Below are 9,559 nucleotides of genomic sequence, written 5' to 3' on the forward strand. Positions count from 1 at the left end.
ATTATCATCATCATTATTATCATGAACGCCATAATCTTCATCGCTCTTCATATTTGGATTACATTAGTGAGTCCGCCAACGTCATTATGTCAGACATCATCATTTAGCGCCACACAGTGACATCCACCATCATCATACTTACTCATCACGATGATTGCATCTGTCGTGTAATTATTACAAAAATATTACAAAATACTACAAAAAAATCAGGTAACTAACTAGGCAACTTGTCATCACAGTCATCACCATCTTAATCACCATCTTTTTCCTCATCATCGCCATCATCATCGTCATCATCATCATCATCATCGTCATCGTCGTCATCATTATCATCATCGTCGTCGTCATCATCATCCCAATTGCCATCATCATCATCATTATCCCACCAACAACTTTACATTTTGGAGAGAGAGTTTTGCATACGTCAATGTCATCGTTACATGGATGACAAAATGTTTTGGTGGTCGTTCGATGAGTGGTCAGAACCGCCAGCGTTCGATTGGAATCATGATTGTCCCACCCAGACAAATGACATTTTGTCAAAACCATTTTTCTACCCGATCATCATCATCATCATCATCTCGTCTTCATCATCATCTTCATCTTCATTATCATCATCAAATTTTCGTCATCATCATCATCAAATTTTCGTCATCTTTTATATTTAACATCATCATCATTCTCATCCTCAAGATCATCATCACCAACTCAGTCATCAGCAGCACAATGACGTCATTTGCATTGTTTGTTTGTTTGTTTGTTTGTTTGTTGTCAGACAGAATGAAGTTTCCACGGCACGGGCAGTTTAAAACTTGAATCAGACATTTTAGTTCCATGTGATTGATTAACCACTCACATGTTAGCTAATTAAAATTCTTTCTTAATCATAATTCGTCATCATCGAAGTCATCTTGCGTCATCATTCGTTCTCTCTATCAACCTCACTTAAGAATATAATATTCACCCCTACCACATTGTATGACGTCATATGTCTGGCGTCATCATCGTCATCGTCCTCATCTGTTCAATTTCCATATTACCATTTCAGTAGACCATCACCATTTCAATGCATTTCAATGTTACCATCATCATCATTGGCGTTAATGCTATAGTTATTATCATTGTTGTTGCTGGATAGGAATGAGTATTTTATGTTCATAATTATTGTCAAAATTATCTTATTATCAACATTATCTGTTCCATTCACAAATCATCGTCACTAAACTCATTCTCCCCATCACCATCATCATCACTATCACCATCATCATCATCATCATTACCAGCATCACCATCATCCTTATCATCATCATCATTATCACCGTCATCATCATCACCACCACCATCATCATTACCAGCATCACCATCATGGGTCTCAATTCCATTTGAATTGTTTACATATGTACTTGTCATGGAAAACATCATCGCTTTTTCCGCCTCTATTTATTGACCGCCATATTTAAAAAATCGTTTGCTTATCTACTCAGCGTAGCATCTCGCTGCAGACCCGACTGTGAAATGCGACGGAATAAATTGCTCAACAAACATGGCGATGAACACATCAGCAACAACTTCCATCACAGCAACTTGAAAAAAATTATTACCACAATTACAACTGCATTAACTTCAACAACAAATACAACAACAATAAAACTAATTGTTGCAGCAAATTTTACATTAACAATTGCAGCAACACAAACTTTATTAATAATATTAACAAGATGGGCAACAACAAAACAGACACACAACAACTACATGACTGCAAGAATGAGCATCGACAAATCATTTAACAACACAACATTCAACAACAACATTCAACAATAATAACAACACAACGATCAGCAACAGCAACAACACAACATTCAACAACACAACATTCAACAACACAACATTCAACAACAACATTCGGTAACAACAACAACATTTTTGAAAACAACTCGTTTTTCAGAAGAATGAATTCTGCGGCTCACATTCACAAATCTTACTTTCCATTAATGACGTCTACACGAGCTCGGTTAAAAGAATTTCACGTAAACAAACATTTTCAAGAATATTAAGTTAGTGTGGCTCTTTCATTTGTGAGTCCTCGTCTGATATTTTGCTTCTAAATCACAGTTGAAATTACAAAAAGCCATTCCGATTGAAGTTGCTCGAACTTTTTGCAATACCCAAACGAAATAAATATATTTTATATTTTGTGATTTTTGTAAAATTTGAAAATTTATTTATTTTATATTTAAATTTAAGAAATGTAACATGGCGCCCAAAATTCTTTTTGGAAAAGTTGTATGTAAAATTTTGAAAAGTTGTGATTGCAAGGAAAGAAAGAAAAAGAGAGAGAGAGAAAAGAGAACAACCAAAAGTAATTGGATGTCCTCTCCTAATGAAAGATTGTTTGATGGAAGAAGCAACTACGTGCAAGTACTTTGTTACTTTTCCTGTTACTGTACTTCAAAAAAATATTGTAGCAACTGATGCAAAGTTCAAATAAAACAATTTGACTGGAGCATAATGAAAAACATCAGACCTGTCCCTTGAAAATCCACAATGATAAATGAGATGTGATTTTTGTTTAGATAAAAAAAATTTCAACATTGATTGAAATTAAATTTTTCAAAAGTATTGTCATAACATAATAACAATTTCCAAACGTAATATATCTCAAATGTAGTATATAAATTTTCTACAGATGAAATTTTTATAGTTTAATTTTAACAAAATTCAAGAATACAGTTATCAAATATCAAATATTACTCATGTTGATGAGCAGCGATAGAAAAATTTTCAACGAAACATCCGAAGTTGTGAAGACAAAAGTTGCACACATGCATCTCAATTGATGATGTCATTTTGAAAATTATGAACTTTATGGTAGTTCAGAAATAAATTTTTAATAATTAATCATTTAATTTTTATTTTGTTCAATATTTATACTAAATGTTTTATAAAAATACTTTGCATACAACCAATCGATAGATCATCAAACAAATTTTGAGAATTAATCACATCCGCACACAATACTTTTTTTTACTAGTGTAAATATTTTATTACGAATATGATGAGATAAATTTTATGGCAAATGCTGATTTCACCGCGTATAATGTTTAATGTAGTTTCATATTTGATTATATTGATTGATGAATTAAACAAAAGAAATTTGGCAAACATTCGGTAAGAAAATATTGTTAGAACATTTTGTTGATCCTGCTGTTGCTGTTGTGACGATTGTAGTAGGAGCAGCAGCTGCAGTTGCTTGCGCTGCAGAACGTGTTGTTTTATCATTATTTCATCTTTCTATATTTATTTTGCACTTAAAACAACTTTAAACTCACAATTGCGAAATTTTAAATTTTGTGATAACCAATATTTTAAGAATGAAACAAAATATAGAAAGATGTCAACAATTAACTGTGATTTGCAATACGTGTAAAAATGATTCCTTTCCTATCAGAAAACATAGGAGTTCTACTGTGATAAGATAAAATAATTCAATTATGTGGTTTTAAATCATGAACTGATCACTTTCTAATCAGTAGCAACATCGTATTCATCAAACGAACATGCACCATAATAATGAAATAATCAATTGGAATTTACTGACGCACAGACAGACGGACAGACAGACAGACACTACAAAAGTGCACGCAACAACTATGAAATGGGAAGAAATTTGATAGAATGCAGACATTTTATGTGGCAGGTTCGATTAAGAATCCAATAAATAAAAACTTTATCAATCAGACAGCGTCTATTGAAATTATTAACCCTAGCAAATAGTTTTAAGGAATTTATTAAAAGTTCTTCGTATGTTCATAAAAATAATTTTGATAGATAAATTTTAGGAATGCTTTAAAAAACTTCAAAATAATTCAATGCTGAATGAATATGATGAGAGAATAAATAGTAGCAGCAGCAGCAGCAGCAGCAGCAGCAGCAGTAGTAGTAGTAGTAGTAGTAGTAGTAGAAGTTGTAGTAGTAGAAGCAGCAGCAGAAAAGCTGCAACGGCATCCACACCAGCTGCACGTAACAGTAACGACACAGTAAACAACAATGACTGATGAGTAACAGAGTAGGAGCAACATTGATGGCAGCACTAAATTATCTTTCTCTGTAGCTGAGGCAGTTCATTTCAAATGAAAATTACTCCCAATTTAATTGATGCTTATGGCAATGATGTAACTGTCTTTGTTCTTCTATGATGGCATGCTAGCATTGTGGTTAGTGATATTATTATTTATACTGCAGTTATTATTGGCTGTCGTTGTAAATATGTCACGCGTCTTGAAATTTTTGTTCTCCCTCTGATTTATAAAATCTACGTACACTTAAAAGAACTTAATAAATTTCAAATTCTTAAATATGTTTCCAGATTTAGATGGAGTGTTATAGATACATACACAAACGTAAGTAAAGTGAACACATACACACCAGAACACATGCACACTCTTACGCAAACGCACGTAACACACACACGCACGCACGCACACACCGCAGTCTGCTTGCTGTTACACAGTGACAGGTTTATTCTGCATTCCTCATTTTATCATTGTAACACTTCACTTTTATTTTCAATTTTGTTTTGTCTAGTTTTTCTTTTTTTCTGCTTATTCATTTCCATTGTTTGAACGAATATGTTATAATTGAATTAACTCAATTTTATAAATAAACTCTTCAGAAAATAATGTATCTGAAGATATAATTAAGTTTGAAGGAATTGAATGGTAGATCGCACGAAATATCTAACTAACATCATTGCATCAGTTGCTCTCCCGCTCAAATCACTATCAACAAAATGCCACAAGTAAAACTTATTTTTTTTTAAACAAAGATAATTAAAGTATTATTAAACAAAAAATATTATTAATTTTAAAAATAAAATCATGAAAATTGTGAGGCGCTATACAATAACCTATAACATAGTTGATAATATACTACATTTATTTGAGAAGAGGAAACAAGTTTCAATCCTTCAAAACATTTCAACATTTTGCAACTTAATGAAAAAATAACCAGTATTTATACGTAGTCCTAACGTACATTATCACAACCATTATCAAAATAATCATCACAGTCGTCATCATCATCATTTTCATACTCATCATTGTCATCCTTAGTTGCTACACTCACTAGTTATATCACGTCTTCACCATCACAATCGTCATCATCGCAATCGTCATCATCACCACAATCACCATTTTTTATCATCATCTTCATCATCATCTTCATCATCATTTTCACCATCATTTCTCATGATAATATAAACTTCTTTTTTAATCACGCTCATCAGAAAGGAGCATGTACTTCACTGACGAACATGAAGCAACGAAGAATTCAACCTGCCATCCGAATAAACCAAACAATCAAACAACCATTCAACCAACTAACTAACCAGTCAATCAACCAACCAACCAGCTGACCAACCAACCAATCAATCAGTCAATCAGCCAACCAACCAACCATACAATCATTTTTTCATTGTTAATCTCTCCAGATGCAACTCATTTTTGAAACTTGTCTGCAGCGTTACTGGGTGACTGCTGTTTGTTATCGTACTGAAATATTTCACACATCATGGCACAAGTTTCATGTGATGAATAAATTTCTTTAAACAACTGATTGCATGCTAGAAGAATCAAAAAATATCTCATACATGCATTCTCAAACATCAGAACTTCAAACTGTTTGTCGTCTTTATTTTATACACTAATAAATGAATAAATCCTACTATATAATAACAATCTCATTCGTTTACTATTATTGCTTCAAGTTGAGGATTTTTTGATACGGCTATTTTAATACGCGTTTAAATATATAAAGATTTATCTAATATATTTTTTAAATAATTTTGGCTAATAGTGGCAAGCCACATTGAAAAGTTGGATGATTTAAGGGATAGTAAGGAATACAAGGCTGCAGGCACGCAAGCGGGCAAAGAGACAGGCAGTCAAACAGAGAGACTTACAAACAGACATAGAGAAAAACAGACAGACAGACAAGCAGACAGCATCCATCTAAGAGTGCAACAGATGCAGTTGACGGAGTCCCGTTCATTGGAGGGCCACCTCCATCATATTTCTTCCTGATTCACCGCTCTACTTATAAATATGTTTATCATCAATTGATTTATGTTTTCTTCAATATAGATATTCGCATTTGTTTATTTTGTATTAAAAAAATTCTTTGCAGTCAAACAATTTTTTGTTTTTTTTTCAATAAAGATTCCGATTTTTATAAATAAGTTGATTTTGAAATTTTTATTAAAAATATGAAATTATTGCAATCAAATGCAAATTTGTCAACATTGAATCGAAAAAGATGGTGTTACGTTGGGTGATTGCTGATGATTTTGCTTGCATAAAAATTATTTTATGGTGATTAAGCCCATGAAGAACTTCGAAATGATGTCGTAGGAGGACATTCTCAGCCACGCCCCAGTTCCTGTCAAACGTCTAATTGTTGAAAACAGTTGTGGGCATCACTGATGTTCTTATACACCTTTGACCTCCTCCTTCTCCACATCCCGTGCATGTATGACATTCCATGCAAGCACGCGTTGTATTAATATACACCCTATATGTGTGTGCTGATTGTGTGTGTGTGACACTTTTTGAAGTTGTTGAAGATATAATACCAAAGTTATCAACTCTATCAGAAATTTTCATGTCAAAAAATATTTGGTAGGTAGGTTGGTGAGAAGATTGGTTGGTTTGTTGGTAGGTTGGTTGGTTGGTTGGTTGGTTAATTGGTTGGTTGGTCACTAATTCAAATATTTTACCATGTGCGTATTAGAACATTTGCAAGCGCACACACACACAAACACATACTCACAATTGGAAAAATCTTTCTAACATGGATTGTTCATTTGTTAGATTTACGTACCAGAGAGAGAGAGAGAGAGAGAGAGAGAGAGAGAGAGAGAGAGGGAAAGAGAGAGAGAGAGAAAGATGGAGAGAGAGAAAGAAAGGAAGAGAGAGAGAGAGAAAGAGACCGCCGTTTGCGCGGACAGTGGATGCAATAAAAAAAACTTTTGCGCTTCAGAAATTTGTTTAATGTTCTGGAGAGATCATTGCAAATGTTTGTACTTTTGTCTGCTGCTTGTATACGCCGACAGTCGGGGCTGCAAAATTTATGCCTTCGTTAATGGTTATATCAATGTACACATGCTTTCTAATTGCCGGAGTTTACTGTTGCGATGTTTATGCCCGTTTCTCACTTTCTCTCTTACTCTCTCTCTCTCTCTCTCTTTCTCTTTTTCTTCTACCACATTAATTAAATATAATTATTTCTTACATAGATGCTCTTGCTCGTTTGTAAATTTTTCCCCAAACAACGGCACAATAGCAACGAATAAAGAATAACAACTCATGCTTTTAGTCAATAGGACTGTCGGTCGTGCAATCTTCAAAGACTCAGTAATCAAATCTCACAATAATAATAATAATAATATCATTATTATTATTATTATTAATACCATTAATATAATATCATGCACACTTCCAGTCTTGACTATTTCACTCGTGTTGCGATTTGCCCTACACGTGTGAGCCATCACAAAAGTTGTTTCTACCGCCACTCCGGTATTGATGTTCATATCTTGTATATATGAATTTATTTCTCTATTTATGTAATAATAATAATAATAGTTTGTAGTTTCAAGTAAATATAAAACAAATAAAACGAATAATGTATGTTTATTATATATATATATATATATATATATATATATATATATATGTGTGTGTGTGTGTGTGTGTGTGTGTGTGTGTGTGTGTGTGTGTGTGTGTGTGTGTGTGTTTGGAGAAACAATCAATGTTTAAAAGTTTTGCATTTATTTCTATTGCAGCCCTGTTAGTTTTGTTACGCGAATCAGTTTCCATGTCGTTAACGTATCATTGTAAAGAAACGACGGAGACGTTCAACGGAAAGAAATTAAATTTTAAAGCGGCCCAACCGCGCAACAGCAAGATTATATTGCGCTCCCGTCCGTCCCGTGTGCAGATGCACCTGCAAACAATTTCAACTTTCTCTCTCTCTCTCTCTCTCTCTCTCTTTCTCTCTCTCTCTCTCTATAATTCATCATCGTTGTTTTCATACTGTACACAAACGTATGTAAGACACTCAATATTCCAGTAACATTTTATAAACATGTTTGTTTTTCTGTCTCTTATCTTTGTCAGTAAGTTTGTCTGTTTGTCTGTCCACAAATTAGATGCAAGCACACATACATAAGGTACTTTCGCTGCTATGGAGACTCATAAACAATCTGTTTGAATTTAATTAACATGCACATTGGTACATGCGAGTGTGTCCTGAGTACGTACACACTACTTGAATACTTACTACCTTTACAGCTTCCAACCAACACGTGAACAACGATCATACTCTAACAACATACATTCTAACTTCATTTAATCTTAATTTACTCGGTTATGGTGTTATTAAACTGTATATGAGCATTTGATCATTAAGCAAGTCCTGCTTACAGAAGCACACAGCAAATCAAATGCATTAAAAAATTCCTAACCATCTACGCGGGCACCAAGACAAATATTCAGCAATTATACTGTATACAAACATCACGCACATGCACACACACGAACGCACCAACAGACGCAAAAACATCCAAACAGTGTCGCGAACCTCTACTCTACTATTTTTTTTATCTTCTAATTAGTTTTATTCTCGATTCATTCACCTCCATCTTGTCTGCCGAAACTTAAAAGTTCAATGGGTTGCTTGACAAAAAAAACACACTTTTCATTGAAAAGAAACTTTAATTTTTTTAAATTTTATTTCTATTTTTGTGGCGTCGTAATGAAGAGCAATCATTTGTTTGTATGGCGAATCCGAGCCCAGAGTGCTACGTTAAACATCAGAATCATTAAGAAACCTCCTATAGTGGAAAGTGAAGTTGTCACAAAATGAATATTCACTCAAATCCTTCTCGTCTGATTTTAAACCATTTATTGTTAGATAATTTTTTTATTATTTCAAGTTATATCAATCGGGGAATTATGTTTGAATATTTTAAATCTTATTTAGGAGGATGACCGCATTGCAATAATAATAATTAGCACTCCGAAGTATATGTTGGCTGTATGTTGAAGCAGCAGGCACATACACATGCGTGTTGTTCGTGCAGTATGAACAGTCAACCGTTTGTTTTGTTGCACAGTTTGTGTTTACCCCGAAAAAAAATTTTTCCTTTCTTACAAAATAATTTTCTTGCGTAGAAATGCCCATCTGCTCAGTATGAAATTTTTGACATCGCCATTCGGTGATTGAGAGGAAAATTTTGAACGCTGGAAAAAACAAAAAATAAAAAAAATGAGCGAGGATTTTTTGTTTTCCTGTGCAGCATGTATGGCGTAATGATGACTTAGAGATGAAGTAGTGATGACGTAATTATGACGCAGGACTGATGTAATGTTGATGTAATGTTGACTTTGTTGGCGTCAGAGTACTTCATTGTTTTGACGAATAAACGAATTGTGAATTGTGAATTGTGAAAGTACAGCAAACATTTGTCATTCAAATATCACATCATAGATGCTTCTAGAGA

Source organism: Helobdella robusta, assembly GCF_000326865.2.
Source record: "Helobdella robusta unplaced genomic scaffold HELROscaffold_4, whole genome shotgun sequence".
Lineage (NCBI taxonomy): Eukaryota > Metazoa > Annelida > Clitellata > Rhynchobdellida > Glossiphoniidae > Helobdella > Helobdella robusta.